This window comes from Nipponia nippon, unplaced genomic scaffold (genome assembly GCF_047370975.1).
Source record: "Nipponia nippon isolate SJK-2023a ecotype South Korea unplaced genomic scaffold, ASM4737097v1 scaffold_34, whole genome shotgun sequence".
Lineage (NCBI taxonomy): Eukaryota > Metazoa > Chordata > Aves > Pelecaniformes > Threskiornithidae > Nipponia > Nipponia nippon.
The window spans coordinates 3,424,311-3,444,780 of NW_028262352.1; positions in this window are offsets into that span (position 1 = coordinate 3,424,311).

Consider the following 20,470-nt stretch of genomic DNA (forward strand, 5'->3'; position numbering starts at 1 on the left):
CATGGGCAGGGACATCTTCCACTAGATTAGATTACCCAAAGCCCCATCCAACCTGACCTTGAACACTTCCAGGGATGGGGCATCCACAACTTCCCTGAGAAACCTGTTCCAGTGCCTCACCACCCTCATCGTAAAAAATTTCTTCCTTATGTCCAATCTAAACCTACCCTCTTTCAGTTTAAAACCCTTGCCTCTTGTTCTGTCACTACAAGCCCTGGTAAAAAGTCTTTCTCTGTCTTTCTTATAAGCCCCCTTTATATATTGAAAGGCTGCAATAAGGTCTCCCTGCAGCCTTCTCTTCTCCAGGCTGAACAACCCCAACTCTCTCAGCCTTTCTTCAGAGGAGAGGTGTTCCAGCCCTCTGATCATTTTCGTGGCCCTCCTCTGGACCCGCTCTAACAGGTCCATGTCTGTCTTGTGCTGGGGGCCCCAGAGCTGGGCGCAGTACTCCAGGTGGGGTCTCATGAGAGTAGAGTAGAGTAGAGGGACGAATGACCTCCCTCGACCCACTGGCCATGCTTCTTTTGATGCAGCCCAGGATACAATTGGCTTTCTGGGCTGCAAGTGCACAATGCCAGCTCATGTCCAGTTTTTCATCCACCAATATATCTCCAAGTCCTTCTCTGCAGGGCTGCTCTCAATCCATTCATCCCCCAGCCTGTACTGATATTGGGGATTGCCTTGCCCCAAGTGCAGGAATTTACACTTGGCCTTGTTGAACTTCATGAGGTTCACATGGGCCCACTCCTCAAGCCTCTCAAGGTCCCTCTGGATGGCAGCTCTTCCCTCTAGTGAATCAACTGCACCACTCAGCTTGGTGTCATCTGCAAACTTGCTGAGGGTGCATTCAATCCCACTCTCTCTGTTATTAATAAAGATATTGAAGGGGACTGGCCCCAGTACGGACCCCTGAGGGACGCCACTCATTACTGGTTTCCACTTGGACACTGAGTTGTTGACTGTAACTCTTTGGGCACTGCCATCCAGCCAATTCCTTATCATGTAACAGTCCATCCATCAAACCAAATCTCTCCAATTTCGAGGCAAGAATGTTGTGGGGGACTGTGTCAAAGGCCTTACAGAAGTCCAGGTAGATGACATCCATAGCTCCTCCCTTGTCCACTGATGCAGTCACTCTCTTGTAGAAGACCACTAGATTAGTCAGGCATGATTTGCCCTTGGTGAAGCCATGTTGGCTGTCTCTAATCTATATATTTCGACATGTCTTCCAGGAGGATTTGTTCCATGATCTTACTGGGCACAGAGGAGAGGCTGACTGGTTGATAGTTCCCAGGATCCTCCTTTTTACCTTTTTTAAAAATGGGTGCAATGTTTCCCTTTTTCCAGTCACTGGGGATTTTGCCTGACTACTGTGACTTTTCAAATGTGGTGGAGAGCGGCTTAGCCACTACAGCAGCCAATTCCCTTTGGACCCTGGGTCCCACAGAATTGTGTATGTTCAGGTTCCTCAGATGGTCTCAAACCTGGTCTTCTCCTATGATGAGAGGGACTTCATTCCCCCAGTCCTTGCTTTGAGATTCAGGGATTTGACAGATGTGGGAAGAACAATTGTCAGTGAAAACTGAGGAAAAAAAGTTGTTGAGTACCTCAGCCTTCTCCATGTCGGTTGTTACCAGTTCTCCTGTCTCATTTATCAGACTTAAGTCACTTATAGCTGTATTCACATTGCTCATTGTAAGTTACTGTAGAATGATTTTCTTTAAATAAAATGTATGCAGCAGTTCCCCAGCCTATAACAGGCTTTTGGAACTTTTCCTGACATTTTTTTGGTAAGGCATCCCTGGTGTCAGTGGCCAGCCAGTTTTCCCAGGTGCATTGGTTTCTACAGGTTAAGGCCCTTGGATTGCCCTGGCTGTGTTTCCATCTAGCACATAAGACCACTAAACTCTTTGTGACCACAGAGAGATGCTGCAAGATTCACAAATCTTTCCTATCCCCACTTTGCATGCGTGGCCTGATCTAGTAGGCTCACTAGCAGCTCTTATTCTAACCCAAACCTATTTCTGTGCTCTTCAGCTTCCCATCTCTAAAATCATGATGAAGGTGGTGAAACATTGGAACAGGTTGCCCAGAGAGGTGGTAGATGCCCCATCCCTGGAAACATTCAAGGTGAGGTTGGACTGGGCTCTGAGCAACCTGATCTAGTTGAAGATGTCCCTGTTCATTGCAGGGAGGTTGGACTAGATGACCTTTAAAGGTCTCTTCCAACTCAAACTATTCTATGATTCTATGAAAACATTCTTGTGAACTAAGTGTATAGCAGATGCATAAAGGAGAGGAAAGGCTGTGAGTGGTCCAGGTATGGGTACATCACCCAGACCTTGTCCCAGCATTTCCTTTTCCTCCAGCCTAACAACATCCTCAGCTTCCAGGGAGTGGAAGGTCTTCAGTGCAGGGGGAAGCTCCATTTACCTTCTCAGGCTTTCTGGATGAATGCTACACCATATAAAGCTGAGTTAATTGGTCAGACAATTAGGCCAATGATCTCATGGCTATAATGTAGGTATTGTGCTTGATCTATTACTACAACCAGATATTGGAACAGAAACTGGGTAGTCTTGCTTCTTCTCCCTGTTTTCTTTGCTTTACATCTTGTTAATGGTACAAAGACATCTATATATATAAACTATAAAATGCAAATCTGGATTTTAAATATATGAATGTTCCACAAGTTAGGAAAAAGTTTGTTGTTTTAGGTTAAGAGGTTCATAATTGCAGGCAAAATGACAGACAGTTCTTAAAATATGCGTTAAGATGCTTAACCCCAATTCTTCAAGCATCTGAGCACCTCAAATCTTTAATGTATTTGCACTTGTCTTGTGTGGTAGAGCATTATAGATGGTTTGACAAGGTGAGAAAAGAGCTATTAGGAGATAAGAGCTGTGTTCACTTTGGACTTCATTGCTACAAGTCTTAATAATAGAATATCCAGCTTCTGTGTGCTTGGGTACATCAACTTCAAACATGAACTCTCCCAAAGTATTCAGTTCCCAGAAAAAGAAATGGCAAAGCCAAATACAAACAATGCTACTTTTATCAAACAACTCTGCTGTGTCCGAACCTATGCTGTTACTGGTCTTTCCCACTTCTAAAAATACATTTTATTACTGGAACAGGCTCAGAGTAAGCAGTTCTTTATTTCTCAGAAAACATCACCCTTGCAGATCTTTTCAGTTAGTACAGATTTCATGCTTCCTGCACAGCTCCAAGGAGCAGTTTTATTAAGATGTCCAAAACACCATTTGTGAGCTGCTAGACTTCTTGGGCTAAGTGCACTCAGGCTTCATCCAGCAGAAATTGAGACATTCAGCACCTCTTGGTATCAACCCTCAAAGTGAGATTGTGACATTTCTGTTTGTGTGGAAGCACTAATTTACTCATATGTTGATTCCAAAAGTTAGTGAAGTCCAACAGAACACAATACCTAACCCATCACGATTTCACCAATAATGGAAGTCACACTGTCAATTGATGAAATCTGTTGTCCTTTTATATGTTGAAGCACAGAACAAATAATGTCTTTTGTAGCAATGAGAGAAATTTCTGAAAACCATATTTTAAATCATAGGTAAGGGAAATAAAAAACTCAGTTCAAAGTCTGGCTACAATCCTATTATCCCTTTTTTTTTTCCTATTAAAAAAAGAGAATTTAATCTAAAAAGCCCTCCAGCTTTGAAAAATACCTAGACAAAGAGGATTTGTCTGACTTTCTTTGGCTACCAGAGTATTTAGAATATCATTAATGCATCCTTATCAGCTTATGTCATGCAGTGATGGCCAAATTAGACTTCCTATGAAGACAAGTTCCCATAGTGTTCTATTTTATACATACATATCTATTCAGCTTTTCCTGAACGTTTGCCAAAGTTTTTCTCTTTTGTTAGTTCTGTCAGGGGAACAGTTTTTAAATGACAAGGGAATATTAATATTGTGCCTTACTTTATGGGGTTCTAAACCAGCATTCACCCTTCAGATCTTCAGCTGCATGAGAAAATGTGTGATGTGCAGCCAAAATGCAGAAACCTGTGTTCCAGTGCACGTGACACTGAAACATTTTACTCCACTTACTTTAAAAATTAATTTTTAAAGGAATTTTTTCCACTATTATATAAATTATTTGTTTAAAAACTAATTACTCCCAGAAAATCAGAAACAGAAATTCCTTCCTCTATTAAAAAGGACAGAGGAATCTAACAGCTGGTTAATAGTAGCAGTGATATTCTTTTTAGATAATAAAAATACTTTCTTATATTTAAGAAATTAGAGTTCTGTTTGCCCACTTTAATTATATTTTGAGAAATGCAATAATTTTTGTAGTAAATGCACTAATATATGATGATAGCAACATTTTTCAAAGCACAATTTTAATGTGTTTGAAAATGTACTCATATCTTTTACACATTATGACCTTGATTTAGCAAAATTATATAGACTACTTAATTCTAGTGAAGTGTTTTGCTGAAGCAAAGTCTGTTAGTGTGACTACATGCATATTTCAGGTAACCAAAAAAAATCCAGGTAGCCTGATACCTACAGACCATTGGATGAAGGTAGGACATTGAGTCCTGACCTCAGAACTGCTTTAAAAAATAATAATTGTTTTAATTTCAGTTACACGTATTAACTTCACTCAGCTTTCAGACATTGTATCCTGACATCTGTGGTTGTACGTATTTTTTGCATCTTTTGTTTCCTTATTCATAATCTCCTCCTATGCTTATTTTCCCTTCCTGACTCCCCTTTACAGTTTCCTGTATGGACCTTTCCTTTCCTGCTACATACCTAACCCTTCCTCTTTCCTGGCCAGTAAATCATTGGAGAACAAACACACCTATCTGTGTGTTTCAGGCCTAAAGCATCAGTAGAGCTCAGAAATAATTTGATCCCCTGTGTAATTACAGTCATGACATAGGCACTGCTCGTTTTTAATGTGTGTTGGGCGGATGGCTTGGGAAACAATGCTTACAAATTATTGTGGCATGACTATTCTCCCAGTTGCATCCTTCCAAAGGAGTTGCGGGAAATTATGGAGAGAGGAAAGTGCATAATTTAACAGCTTTGTTACTGAATAGCTTTTTGTCTTTGATGAAAACTTCTCATTTAAAAATGAATACCGCTTTTACAATACAAGTTGAATTGTTTGGAATCGCAAGAAAATGCTGAATGTGTACTGTGATCACTGTTCTAAAAAATAAGGAAACCAATAAGTGAATATCAAGTAACGAACAAACCCATCTTTTTTATTCATCTGGACATTTGAAATGTGCTTTCATCATCCTGTTTATGAATAGATGGGTGCCTTCAATTTTGATCAGCACTGAACCCAAAGGATGTGAAAGCATGTTATAATTTGTTAATCAAATGTCTAAACAATCTTGTGTTAAGAGTTTGACAGGCTAGTAAATATTGAAAAAAGGCTAAAAGTGAGCTGCCTAGGGCTGTTCACTTTTTCACTGACAAAGAAAATACTGAATTCTGGGAACCCTGAATCTCACACCATTGCTCTGTTCTCCAGCAGAAACATCTGGGAAATTAAACAGTGTCTCATTATTTCAGGTAAGTTGCTTTAACTATAGTACTGTGACTTATGCATTGCTTCTTGCCCTCAGCCACATTAAAAATATCTTTCAAGCATCTCTTCTATCTGCTGGTATTTTAATCATATTTTATAGTAAATGTCTGTATTCTTCTTAGTCTCTCTAATGCTTGCACCCTCCTCCTCCCCGTATTAAAAATATCCAGCCAAATAAAACCCAAAATATAAGTACAAATGAGTGCTAGGAAGGGGAAGACTACTTCTGTGGCTCAGGCCAGAAAGACTCACAAAATGGCATGTAAACTGTGCAGAAATATTATCCTTTGTCTTACAGTGCTAAAAATATTGTCTGTGCTGCAGAGCTGAAACAGAACAAAACCACAGAAGACCATAGGCGTAATTTATTCTGTTTTGTGCAAAGCTGCTCTGTTAGTTCTAATTCCAGACTGATCCATGCAAATGACAGCCCTTACAGAAAACTCCTATAGAGACATAAAAAGGATGAAACCTATAAGATTGTATAGAATTTAATATGAAATTTTTGTTTATACTAACAAACCTTAAAAACTTATAAAGAATTTAAATAAATTCTAAGATACTAAGAACCTTAAAGAATGTAAATAAATGTCCTTGTATTGGGTGTATGTGGCAAAGTTTTGGTAGCAGGGCAGCTGCATGAGTGGCCTCTGTGAGAAGCGGTCAGGGGCTGCCCTGTGCAGGACACAGCCAGTTCTAGCTGGCTCAGCAATGGACCCACCGCAGTCCAAAGCTGAGCCAATCAGCAAAGTTGGTGGCACCTCTATGAAAACATATTTAAGAAATGACAAAAAATGCCATGCAGGCAGAGGAGGAGGGGGAAAAAAAGAGTAAGAAACAGCAGTGCAAACATCAAGGTCAAAGAAGGAGGGGGAGGATTTACTCCGTGGCACCAGAGCCTGTGGAAGAGACCATGCCAGAGCAGATATTCACAGTGCAGCCTGTGGAGGACCCAGTGCCAGAGCAGTTGGATATTTCCTGAAGGAATTGCAGTCTGTGGAGAACCCATGCTGGAGCAGATGTTTCCTGACAGAACTGCAGTCCATGGAAGAGCCCATTCTGGAGCACAGAAAAAGTGTGAGGAGGAAGGAGAGGCAGAGAGGAATTGTTACGTACTGACCGAAACAACTCATTCCCCATCTCACCACGCCACTTAGGGGGGTGGGTAGAGGACTCAGGGGTGAAGGAGTGAAGTTGAGCCTGGGAAAAGGGGGAGGGAAGTTATTGTTTTAATTTTTGTCTTTGTTTCTCACTACTCAAATCTATTTTAAATGGCAATAAATTAAATTAATTTTCCCCAAGTCAAGTCAGTTTTGCATGTGAGGGTAATTAGCAAGTGATCTCTTTCTTTGTCATTATCTTGACCCACAAGCTTTTTCATCCTATTTTCTCCCCCTGTCCTGTTGAGGGGGAGAGTGAGTGGGCAGCTGCATGGGTGTTTGGCTGCTGGCCAAGGTTAACCCACAACAGTCCTTTATATTAATTATATTTTTCTCTTAAATTCATTAGACAGTTAAAACCTGTGCATGCTAATTTATCTCTCCTCTTCTACTGAAACAACTGCATTCTGGTTACTGGGCATTGCTACAATATAAGTGAAAGAGAAGGAGGTCCCTTCTTTTTGTCTTACACTATATAGAATTTTCCAATAAGGGGAAGATTCAGATTCCAGATGGCATTTGAAATACTGTCTGCTGGAAAGAAAATCCAGATTCAAATCTGACATGTGAGACACCAGGAAAATCTGAAAAACAACCCAAACCAAAAAACCAAACCCATGTTGGCTAACAGAACTCAGTTGCTTCACATTCAAAATATTTATTCTCTCATATTAGTTATGTGCATAGCAGTGCCCCAGCCTAATGCATGGAGGACCCTGATATAGAGGAAAGCAGTGTTTATGTATGTTACAATACAGTTGTGTAGACCAATCAAATTACTCATGTTAAGGGGTGGGCTAATCAGTTACTATTGCTGGCGTAATCAGTATGTGCTTGTCCTGTGCAGGTGGTGTAGACATATGGTCAGTGGTGTGTTAATCTTCATTGTTCTAAACTGATGTCCCGTGCAGGTGGAGTGGTTTTATAATGGATTCTGGTCAATTGCTGTTCTGGTTGTGGTTATACACCTGTTTTTTTGAAAGGTAAATCTCCTATTGTTTTATCATCGGTATGGGGTGTTTCCAGCCAGTAAGAGCTGGCTTACGTTAGGTCTTCGGGTCACATCGACCCTGAGGTAAAAACTCATAGTCTCAGGTAGTGTTCATTCTTCTAAGCAAGTCGTCTTGCAGTTAGCATCTTGCCTTTCACAGTGCCCACCAAGCCGCTCTCTTGCTCCCCCTCCTCAGCAGGACAGAGGGAGAAAATAAGATGAAAAAGCTTGTGGGTCAAGATAAGGACAGGGAGATCACTCACCTGTCACCATCATGGGCAAAACAGACTCGACTTGGGGAAATTAATTTAATTTATTGCCAGTTAAAAACAGAGTAGGACAGTGAGAAACAAAAAAACCCTAAAAACACTTCCCCCCCCCAACCCCCCCCACCTTCTTCTCAGCCTCAACTTCACTTCCAAAACTTCTACCTCCTCCCCTCAAGCGGTGCAGGGGGATGGGGAATGGGGGTTGTGGTCAGTTCATAATACTTCATCTCTGCTGCTCCTTCCTCCTCACACTCTTCCCCTGCTCCAGCATGGGGTCCCTCCCACTGGATACAGTTCTTCAAGAACTGCTCCAGCATGGGTCCTTTCCATGGAGCACAGTCCTTCAGGAATGGACTGCTCCAGCATGGGTCACCCACAGGGTCACAGGTCCTGCCAGGAGCCTGCTCCTGCATGGGCTCTCCACAGGCTGCAGCTTCCTTTAGGGCACATCCACCTGCTCCAGCGTGGAGTCCTCCATGGGCTGCAGTGAGGATATCTGCTCCACCATGGTCCTCCATGGGCTGCAGGGGGACAACCATGGACTTCACCAAAACCTTGCCACGTAAACCCAATACAATGGTACTGCTGAAATATCTGACATGAGAGAGAGAGAGAGAGAGAGAGATATTTATATGGGATACAGTTACATTTATTATTCTAAATATCCTAATCCAGGAAAAATCGACACCTTCTTTCTGTTCAAACTTTGTCCGTACTGAACAAGCAGAAGATAAATCATGAAAACACTGTTCTCTCCTAAGGCAGTACATGGGATGAAAAGGAATACCTTAAATATAGGTTTAACAGATGCTGTCTACCACTGGAAGAGATACTTGAAAATGCTGCCAAGACTTATGCATGTTTAGGTAGAAATTATATACATTAGCTGTATGCCAGTGTTTGTTAAAGAGACATTGTTTGTGATTCTTAGTTCCATTTGTCATATACCACATCATTTTGCATGACCATCCATCTCCTTTGACATAATGCATCAGGTTACACCGGAAGGTTTAATTTAAATAGAAAATTGGCATTTTCCCAATCACCAACCAAATGAATCCTGAGGTGATAGTATATAGAATACTGACTATTATTCTATTTGCACTGATGTGAACACACTCTTGCCTTCCAATAAATAAATAAAGCAAAATTCTAAGAACGGATGTGCTGTCTCCCAAGAATTGCATCACATGGTTTAGCATAAGGGTGGTGGCAATGAGTGGGTCATGAAGAAAAGAAATTACAATGGATTAGATCCTCATGAGGTGGAGGAGCTGAAGGTCTAACCCAATATTATTAGACTTGATACTCAGTATGAAATTAGCTAAAAAGCATTTAGGTCTAAAAATGGATGAAAAAAGGAACTGAAATTTTATATCCCAGATATACCAAAGAACTCATCATGGATACCTGGGAGGGTATCCCCATCACCCAACTGGTAAAAAAGAAACTTTTAAAAAATTAATTAAATGCAAGATTCCCCCACCAGGCTGATTTCTAGTTCAACCAGTATCATAGCTTTCCTTTCTCACTGGTTACCACTATGGTGTCCCTTATGTTGCAATAACAGGCTGTTCTGCCACCCGTTGTTCCTTATGTTAGATGCAGCTTCCTTCCTTTCCTCCAAGAAAATGTGAATAAAATAAAAAAAAATGGGGAAGCTGCATAATTGCACTTAGCTCTTACTGCTTTTAGAGAAGAAATTTGGATAAATTGGAAATGAAACATGGATTTTCTTTCCTTCACTGATGAAACTTTGTTTTCAGATAGAAATATGTAATACGATATGATATAATGTAATGTAATAGAATAGAATACCTATATAAAATGTCATGCAAGCAAATAAACATAATGAGTATTTTGTGGTAATTTAAGATAATTCCTTAAAAGCTTCCAATGTTTTTGATCAGGAATCACACAGGTTTGAACTCACATTGCAAGAAAGAAAAATTTCAGTGTTGTCCTCCATTCAAGCAGTATACTAGCTTTTCACTCCTTCAAATGGATGTCTTTCTTTATGTCACAGATGAGTGGTTAGGCCGCTTGAAGAATTACCGTCAAAGATATTTGCAAAAAGTGATTTTAATAGAAATTTATAAAAATGTGATTTAACAAAGTTCAATGGCAAGGTTCACTCTATTACTTATTAAATGAATGGAATATATATAAAGAAAAAAAAATCCAGGTAGAAGCGAATTAGAATGATTTATACAGAGATTGAAAATACAAGGGGGTAAAGGAGGCCCTCCCGTTGAGTCACAAGGTTCAGAATGGACCCCCTTGCTTTCTAAACTCCTTCTCAGAGAGGAGCCTAGGTGCGGCTGGATCCAGACTTCGCCTTAGACTTTACCAACAGTTTATGTCTAAGGATTATATATGTCTAGCAGCAGTTTAAGGTTTATTCACAGTTAAAAAGAGAATCACAGGAATTTAGCAGCAAATAATCATTGGTTAATTTTAGCATTTACAAAGTGATTAAATAGGATTTCCTACAATATTTGAATTGATTCACGCACACACACACAATATGCATATAAAGGTACCTGTTAAAAATTCCCCTCAGCTAAGTGAAATGCTCACTTCAAATGATTGTCTCAACGGGCGAAGGTTGAGCCTCAAGGAGTGAGGAGGGCCCCGGAGTTCAGTCCAGGTCCCGTTGCCAGGCCTCTGAACTTTGCAAACTTAAGAGTTCACAAACTCTGAGAGGCATCCCCCTCAGAGGGAGATACTGGGCACAGCCCACTGCGGTCCAGGAGAGCTCAAAGGGTCTCACCTGGTACTGCTGTTTTATAGGGTTGCGAGATGATTGGCTTTAGGCATCAGTAAAAAAATCTGGGTCGGTAATTACTGGAGTTCTCAAAAATTCCAGTGATGCTGGTACAGGTCCACTCGTACCGATCCGCCCAAGTCACAATCCAGATAAGATATGTTCCAAGGCTGTCAGGGGGCAACTGATTATTCCTGGTATGATCAGTGCTACTCCCACCTTAGCCATGCAAGAGTTCCTGGGATGCTTAACTTCCAAACTCATTGCACAAAGGTCAAGTCTTGATGGGAATTACTGAGATTGTAAAGTGGTCCGGGGGGGGGGGAATGATGCACCACCACACTTTATAAAACCTCAGTAGCTTGTCTGAAATCCAGTGAAATAGATAGGTGAATTTCCAGTGATTCTAATGAGCAGTTTATCAGGCCCTTTGGCCTGCGGGGTTGCATTACAATTGTTATTTTAACAAGGTTATAGCCATTTCAGTCATTCCAAAGAAATTTTTAGTTACCTATTTAAAAAAGTGATAAAACAAGGATCTGTTGGTGCAGCTTTATAAACAAGCTGGATCCATTGCCTACTTTTGATTACAGGAAAAGTAAGAAAATTTAGACCTTCCTGCACAGGAAGGGAGTTGATACGCCTCTGACTCTCTTGTCATGCCACAGTGATTTCATTTCATTCCCAATTAGAAAAAGTATAATTCTATAATTATGTAGAGCTCAGAAAAGCACATTATGATAAGCACATTCTGTTACTGAAATTTGTAGAAAATAATAAGCTCAGCCATTCAGCTTCTTCCTCCTCATCTCTTCACCTTTGCTTTAGACCATTGTTTTTAAATCTCTCAAGCCTATTCCTGCCTCTCTTTTAATTTCACTTGAATACTTGTTCACAGGGCCCAGAGGTAACACTTATTATTACAGCTGTTTTGTTGGATGCAACAGAGTCAGGTGAAGAGAAAGTTCCTTAACATAGGAAGGCTGGAAAGATTCATCTGTTGCCTCCTGAGTCTAAAACTTGCTCACAGTATAAAATCTCAGGATATAGATTGCATTAAATATGGTCTGTTGAGGAATCCAGTAGCTATGTTGGGCTTGCTTACTCTGTAGAAATATATGTAAACAGCTTGATCCCATCCACAGTGCTGAATTGTACTTGCAAGACCATAAAATGAAAAAGAGCTAAAAGGGAATGTGGTTTAAACAAAAAATACACAAGGGAGTCCATTGTAGCCTGGAGAGAGCAGTTGCAATTCCCAGGGAAGTCTGTGCATTATATATATGGGTTGGACATTACGAAAGGGGATAAGTTGGACAGAAAATGGATACAAGAGGCAAATTTATGTAAATCAAACCACTTGGGCCTTGCATGTGTCAGCAAAATGAATGTGCCAGAGTTGCTGAGTGCATGGAAAGTTGGATGAGGTATGAAAATCAAATAACAGGAAGGCATTAAATAAAACAACTTTCCTACTTTAACAGATGCCCACACTTTCAGAGTATTCTGGTAGCTAAATTCAACCCCCTCTGAGTGGATGCTGAGCCTACAGGCTAGTGATTTTTCTGCATTTGTTTTCCATAGAATACAAAAGTGGAATGAGGCTTTTTCATTGTACATATGTGAGGATGTCAAAGGGATGGAAATTATATTATTTTGCTGCTTTCAACCATTTCCTTTCTGCGGTGATCCCAGGAGAAAAATAAACCACTATTTATACTGCTGCTGAAGCTGGGCCCCTATCAGTCCTTTATAACACTGACTACTAAAACTTTGTTTATTCATGGACAATCTTTATTATTAAATCTGTTTTCAGACTGCCTTTGCTGGCATCACAGCTCTGAAACTTTTTGTCCATGGCACCCGTGGAAAACACAGGAGAACAGGAGAGTAGTTGTTTTTTCAGAAGTTTTATAGGCTATGGATTGTTTAAGCCCCAGTGGTAATCACATGCCTTGATGAAGGGACATGGTCCAGGTGGGGATGCAGTGTTTTCTCTTTGGTCTTTTCCCTTGTCCTGTTGTCCTTTTCCAGTAACCTCCAGCAAGAACTGCTGAGTGTTTTCTCTGCTCTACTCTGGAGCTCTACAAAAGTCCTCCCATAAACATCCTGTTGTGTTCCTTGAAGGAAGGCACTGAACTTCAAAATCCTTTTGTGGTTTCCCTCTCTCTCTTTTTGTTTTTAACTAAACTGTTCTTTCTTTGTAATTTACCACTATGAGTTTGGAGTTGAAAGCTAGTATACTGAAGACACTGGTTCTCTGGTCCCACTGGTGGGTAGGGAGTCTAACGGGATGTATATTTTGCATTCCAATGTTATAGATTTGACATTACCTGCTTAGAACCACTGGTCTTGTTGTGGCAATGTAATAATATCAAGGAGGGATCATAGTCCATGCATTCATGTACATTCCCTTTTCCTATAACTATGAGGAAAGAGGGTGGCTGTGTCTTTCACTTTATGGACCTTGGTAAGCCAAACAACAATGTAGAAACTATTTGGGCTTACTGATTATTGTCCACATATAAATCAGACAACAGTAATATTTATATTTAGAAAAATAAATATTCAGTTTGCTTGTTTTTACTGAATATCACTCTCAATGGTAATTTCACCTTGATTTTTAAAAATAAATCTTAAACCCCAGAAGTAGCCATGATTTACACAGCAAAGGCTGGATAGCTACATACATCAGCATTAAGTTAGGTACATGTGCAGCTACTCAAATACCAGGGACACATGCATGTGCCTCTGTAAACTCAGTCATTTTCTTTAGCTCATACAAGCAAAATGATGCTTTATTGCAACATTTCTGTTGAAATGTAAAAAGAAAAAGCCAAGATGTTAGAAGTTATACATCTGGCAGCAAATACCACTCAGTCCCTATGTAAGATATTAACACCCCTGCCATATTATGTACATGTAATGTGGACAAGGGACAGAGGCTGTCTTACAAGGACACACTTGGACAAGGAAGATAAAAGAACATGTGGATATAGAACAAAAAATAGAAAGATCACAGTTTTAATCATGACCATTATGTTTTGAACATACCATCCCTATTATAGCAAACCTTTTTGAGGGTCTCAAGGTATTAAACGCTTTTTGTTACCTTAAAAAAAACCTCCCTCCTTTGCAAATAGTTAAAAATGATCACCCTCTGTATTTACTACAAATGAGGCACACAGGTGTAGGATAGTTTTGCTGTTGAAGAGAGAGCTCAGAGAAAGACGAGCAGAATATAATCTAGTAGAAGAGGAAGAGTCTAATCCCCAGCCCTGGGGGGCTATGCAGAGGATTTGATTCAGTAAGGCACTGATATCTAGGTCAGATGAAAATGCTAATCTGTAAAAAAATACAAATAAATTTGCAGTGATTTCACTGGCCAAACCAAAGACATTGAGTCAAGAACATGCTGGCAAAACATAGAAGGAATACATCAATTTCTTTTACCATTATCCCAATCATCATAACATATGGTCCCAAATACTTGTTTACTCCAAAGATGTCTAACAACCGTATATACACCAGTAAATAATGTTAACACAGTATATCACTTGGCCATTGCTCCAGAGTGGCAGATCTTGCAGACACAGCACCATCCCAATGAAAAACAGGAGAATAGCTATGAGATCAGTAACATTCCAGTACTCCTGGAGTCAAACTTTTACTTTCTATAACAGTTCCCCAGGCTCTGACATCAATATCTGAAGGACACAGGACATGGAGAGGAAAGCAGCTGAGTTATCTTAATTAAAGCCTGAAGTAATCTATAGTTAATAGGTATAAGCCACACAGGCCAAAAGCAAAGCTGATAGACTCCTATCACATAAACATTTCATGTACTCTCTGATTTTCTTGAGAAGTCTTCATTTCAGCCAATCTTAGGCTGTATCTATTTGCAAGATACTTAAATAAAAAAAGAAAAAAACCCTCCTCTCTCTCACTCTGAAATCCCTGTGAAATTAGAAGAAATGCAATAAATTCTTTCTGTTTTCCAAATTGACTGATTCTGCTTAAAATTTTGGAATAGATGGAGAAAGAAAAGTAGTTAATAAAGAAGTTATATATTTAAAGACAACTGTTCTAAAATGTGTATCAAAGTGCCAAGAAATATTTAATGACCATAAAGACCTTGATTTAGCATTTAATCCAGAAAAAGACTTGCTACTACTTGAACCTACTTTTAGAAGTCCAGTTCCACAGCTGAGAAGATAATTAATAAAAAATAAGGAATCTTACCTTATGAATTTATCATTGTTCTATTTGCAAGATCATTTGGTAGACCTGATTGTTTGCCTGAATTACTGTTGAAACTATTTTTCAAGTGATTTCTATGAATAATTCCTATCATTTAGATAGTTAACAAGCTGATTGTTTTTTAGTTCTCTATATTCAGCCTGAGAACATTTGAGCAGACTCATACAATTCCTTAAAAAGGCAAGTGCCATTCTTATAATTTTCTTATAAATCATTCTCAGAGTGAATTTTAGGCTTGCCTTCTATGAACAATCTCCAACATCTACTTAGAAATCCATCACCACAAATGTTTTTGACTTTTTTGGAAAGGACAACTTAGAGTGAGTGATTAGATAAAACTGGCACACACAAGATTCCTGCCAGCAGGACTCTCCTACTTACTGAGCCAGCAGTGCTTTGTCTCCATCAGTGTTGCAGAGCCCTCCTGTGGCTACCACCTCTATTTTCCTTTTTCTTTTGGTTAGTGACATATACTCATTATAGGCTGTCCTGGTTTCAGCTGGGATAGAGTTGAATTTTCTTCCTAGTAGCTGGTATAGTGCTGTGTTTGGGATTTAGGATGAGAATAATGTTGATAACACAACGATGTTTTAGTTGCTGCTGAGCAGTGCTTACACTGGTCGAGGACTTCTCAGCTTCCCCTGCTCTGCCAGGTGCACAAGAAGCTGGGAGGGGGCACAGCCAGGACAGCTGACCCAGACTGGCCAAAGGGCTATTCCATACCATATGACATCATGCTCAGTATATAAACTGGGGGAGTGATCGCTGCTCGGGGACGTGTTGGGCATCAGTCAGTGGGTGGTGAGCAATTGTATCATGTATCACTTGCTTTGTATATTATTATTGTATTATTATTATTATTATTATTATTATTATTATTATTATTATTATTATAATATTATTATTACTACTATTGCTACTATTTTATTTTATTTTACTTCAATTATTAACCTGTTCTTATCTCAACCCATGAGTTTTCTGACTTTCACCCTTCCAATTCTCTCCCCCATCCCACCGGGGGGGGGGGGGGGGGAGGGTGAGTGAGCAGCTGTGTGGTGCTTAGTTGCTGGCTGGGGTTAAACCATGACAGTCCTTTTTGGCACCCAACATGGGGCACGAAGGGTTTGAGATAATAACAGATTAACCAGAGTGTATTAAGGAATTTGTATCTGTCAACAGTTGCCGGTCATAATATTGATTCATCTGTTCTCGGTATTAGTCTACCTGATCTGCACCATGCTCCTGTTTTCACAGTACGTGTTAAACATTGGTGTTGGGTTTTGCAGTTTGCTGTGCTCTGCAGTGATTAGTGATGTTTTGCTTTGGAGACTTAGTATTCAAACACTGACCTTGAGCGCTATCTGGTATTTGGGTTCTGTACTGAAGCCATTACTGTACTTCGGGTACCACCTCATGGAGACAATTAGCAATTATACCTCTTCCTCTGAGAGGTTTTTTATGGAGGAAATACAGAATGGCACCTTCACTGCCTTCTTCTATGATGTTTCCTCCTTCATTACAACAACTTTTCAGTATCTTGAACATCCTTGGGTAGTTAAGATACATCTATTGGTAGTTCTTAGGAATACTGTTTTGGTTTTGTCTAGAGTTAATAAGCATTTTAAGAATATCATCCAGAGATCTGCCCCAAGGCTGGATAGTTATGAGTGGCAGGGTGTGTGGGAGAGCATGGGCAAATGCCTAGGACGGTGGGCCCCTCCAGTGTTTTGGAATTTCACCCCTGAACAAGTGCAGAATCCTGAAAAATTAGTAGAACATCTGGAAAAAGTATGCTTTCACCCTGGCAATTCTAGGGAGACACAAATCACTGCAATGTGCTGGGGCCTGGCCCATGCCTACTGAGCCCTATTCAACACTATTCAGAACCCTCAAGGGGAAGAGAAGGTCTCTGGATCTGACGACAAAATGACAGGCGCTGCAGCTACGCCAGCCCCCACGACAGGCGCTGGGGCTATGCCAGAGAACCAACCCGTGCCAGTATCAATCGTCCCTATACAAAAGAAAAATACACAAGAAAATCAACTTGTTTAGTAAGGGCTGATGATGAACCAGGGCCATCACAAGAACAGGAGGAGGAAGAGGCAGAACCCACAAATGAGATGGTAACCACCCGATCCCTGTCCCTGAGTGAGCTGCGAGATATGCGAAAAGATTTCGGTCGTCGTCCAGGCGAGCGCATCGTCACCTGGCTGCTCCAATGCTGGGATAATGGGGCCAGTAGCCTGGAATTAGAGGGTAAGGAAGCGAAACAGCTGGGACCCCTTTCTAGGGAAGGGGGCATTGACAAAGCGATTGGAAAAGGGGCAAAAGCCCTCAGCCTCTGGAGGCAACTCCTGTCAGGTGTGAAGGAAAGGTATCCCTTCAAGGAAGATGTTATATGTCACCCAGGCAAGTGGACCACCATGGAGAGAGGTATCCAGTACGTGAGGGAATTAGCCATGCTGGAGGTGATTTATGGTGACCTGGACAACAAGCCAAAGATCCAGATGAAGTCCAGTGCACACGACCCATGTGGCGGAAGTTTGTACAGAGTGCACCATCATCGTACGCAAACTCTTTGGCAATAATGACCTGGAAAGATGAAGAGGGACCAACGGTGGATGAAATGGCTGGCCAACTCTGACAATACGAAGGAAGTCTCTCTTCCTCCCTACGCGCCTGCATCTCGGCTGTGGAGAAACTGCCTGACGTGCTGAGAAATTATCCTGGGAATTCCAGCGATTCAAAGAGGACATGTCCTACTCCTCACCTGTACGGACCAGTATCTCAGCCATCAGGAGTAAGCATACATCTCCTCAAGAGAGAAGATATAGTGGATACACACCACGGGCCACCCTGTGGTTTTATCTGCATGACCAAGGAGAGGACATGAGGAAGTGGGATGGAAAAATCCATGGGTACGTGAGTTGCAAGGAAAAACAATTACAAAAGGGGGTTCTTCCAGGAAAATTGCTGCTCCAGTTTCCAGTGAGCAGTTCCCCAGGAAGAGCAGAAGGGCTGATTTTGCTTCCGATCTTAATAAAGGGGTTTTTGATTTGCATTTACAAGAAGCGAGTAACGAATGCTATGACCGGGACTAGAGGGGCCCTGCCTCCAGCCAGGTGGAGGAGAGGGACAACCGGGTGTACTGGACTGTGTGGATTCGATGGCCTGGCACATCAGACCCACAGGAGTATAAGGCTCTAGTGGACACCGGTGCACAGTGTACCCTCATGCCATCAAGCTATGAAGGGGCAGAACCCATCTGTATTTCTGGAGTGAGAGGGGGATCCCAACAGCTGACTGTATTGGAGGCTGAAGTGAGCTTAACCGGGAAGGAGTGGCAGAAGCACCCCATTGTGACTGGCCCAGAGGCCCCGTGCATCCTTGGCATAGACTACCTCAGGAGAGGGTATTTCAAGGACCCAAAAGGGTACCAGTTGGCTTTTAGTATAGCTGCCCTGGAGTCAGAGGAAATTAAACAGCTGTCTACCCTGCCTGGTCTCTCGAAGGACCCCTCTGTTGTGGGGTTGCTGAGGGTCAAAGAACAACAGGTGCCAATCGCTACCACAACAGTGCACCGGCGGCACTATTGCACCAACAGAGACTCCCTGATTCCCATCCATAAGCTGATTCGTCGACTGGAGAGCCAAGGAGTGATTCAGCAAGACTCGCTCACCCTTTAACAGTCCCATATGGCCAGTGTGAAAGTCTAATGGAGAGCAGAGACTAACAGTAGAATATCAGGGCCTGAACGAAGTCACGCCACTGCTGAGCGCTGCTGTGCCAGACATGCTAGAACTTCAATATGAATTGGAGTCAAAGGCAGCCAAGTGGTATGCCACAAATGATATCGCTAATGCATTTTTCTCAATCCCTTTGGCGGCAGAGTGCAGGCCACAGTTTGCTTTCACTTGGAGGGGGGTCCAGTACACCTGGAATCAACTGCCCCAGGGGTGGAAACACAGCCCCACCATTTGCCATGGACTGATCCAGACTACATTGGAACAGGGTGGGGCTCCGGAACAGCTGCAATACAGTGATGACATCATCGTACGGGGCAACACAGCAGAAGAGGTTTTTGAGAAAGGGAAGAACATAGTCCAAATCCTTCTGGAGGCCGGCTTTTCCATAAAACAAAGTAAGGTCAAGGGACCTGCACAGGAGATCCAGTTTTTAGGAATAAAATGGCAAGATGGACGTCGTCAGATCCCAATGGATGTGATCAACAAAATAACAGCCATGTCTCCACCAACCAGCAAGAAGGAAACACAAGCTTTCTTGGGTGTTGTGGGTTTTTGGAGAATGCATATTCCAAATTACAGTCTGATCGTAAGTCCTCTCTGTGAAGTGACCCAGAAGAAGAATGATTTCAAATGGGGCCCTGAGCAATGACAAGCCTTTGAACAAATTAAACAGGAGATAGATAGATATTTCATGCAGTAGCCCTTGGGCCAGTCCAGGCAGGACAAGATGTAAAAAATGTGCTCTACACTGCAGCCGGGGAGAACAGCCCTACCTGGAGCCTCTGGCAGAAAGCACCAGGGGAGACTCGAGGTCGACCCCTAGGGTTTTTGAGTCAGGGATACAGAGGATCCAGGGCCCACTATACTCCAACAGAAAAAGAGATATTGGCAGCATATGAAGGGGTTCGAGCTGCTTCGGAAGTGGTTGGTACTGAAACACAGCTCCTCCTGGCACCCCGACTGCCAGTGCTGGGCTGGATGTTCAAAGGTAGGGTCCCCTGTCCTGCTGCCCGGATAGAGAACCTGGTAGTAAAAGTACATCACATCGATGCTCACATACCCAAGAGTGGGGCCACTGAAGAACATCAACCAGCAGGTGGACCAGGCTGCTAAGATTGAAGTGGCTCAGGTGGATCTGGACTGGCAACATAAGGGTGAATTATTTCTAGCTCGGTGGGCCCATGACACCTCAGGCCATCAAAGAAGAGATGCAACATATAGATGGGCTCATGACTGAGGGGTGGATTTGACCATGGACACTATTGCACAGGTTATCCATGAATGCAAAACATGCGCTGCAATCAAGCAAGCCAAGCGGTTCAAGCCTCTCTGGTATTGTAGAGAACTGCTAGTGCAAAACAACAAGATGTCTCAAACACCCTGGGTGCTAAAACCACAATGCAGAGCAACGTTTGCTAGGACCCAGGACCAGACAGTACCCTGGAGTGAGGGTGAGGGAGGGAGCCCTGTGGAGACAGGACGGCCTTGCCTCGGCCCCATTCACTGCGGTCTGTGAAGCATCTTATTCCCCCCTCCCCACACCGACTGCCTGGGGGACAGTCCTGGTATCACTCCTCTTGGTTTGACTGGTCGCTCCTCTTAATTTGACTCCCACACACTCCAGGAACCCCCTAGACTGCTTCCTCTCTGCTGTGTTGTATTTCCAGCAGAGATCTGGTAAGTT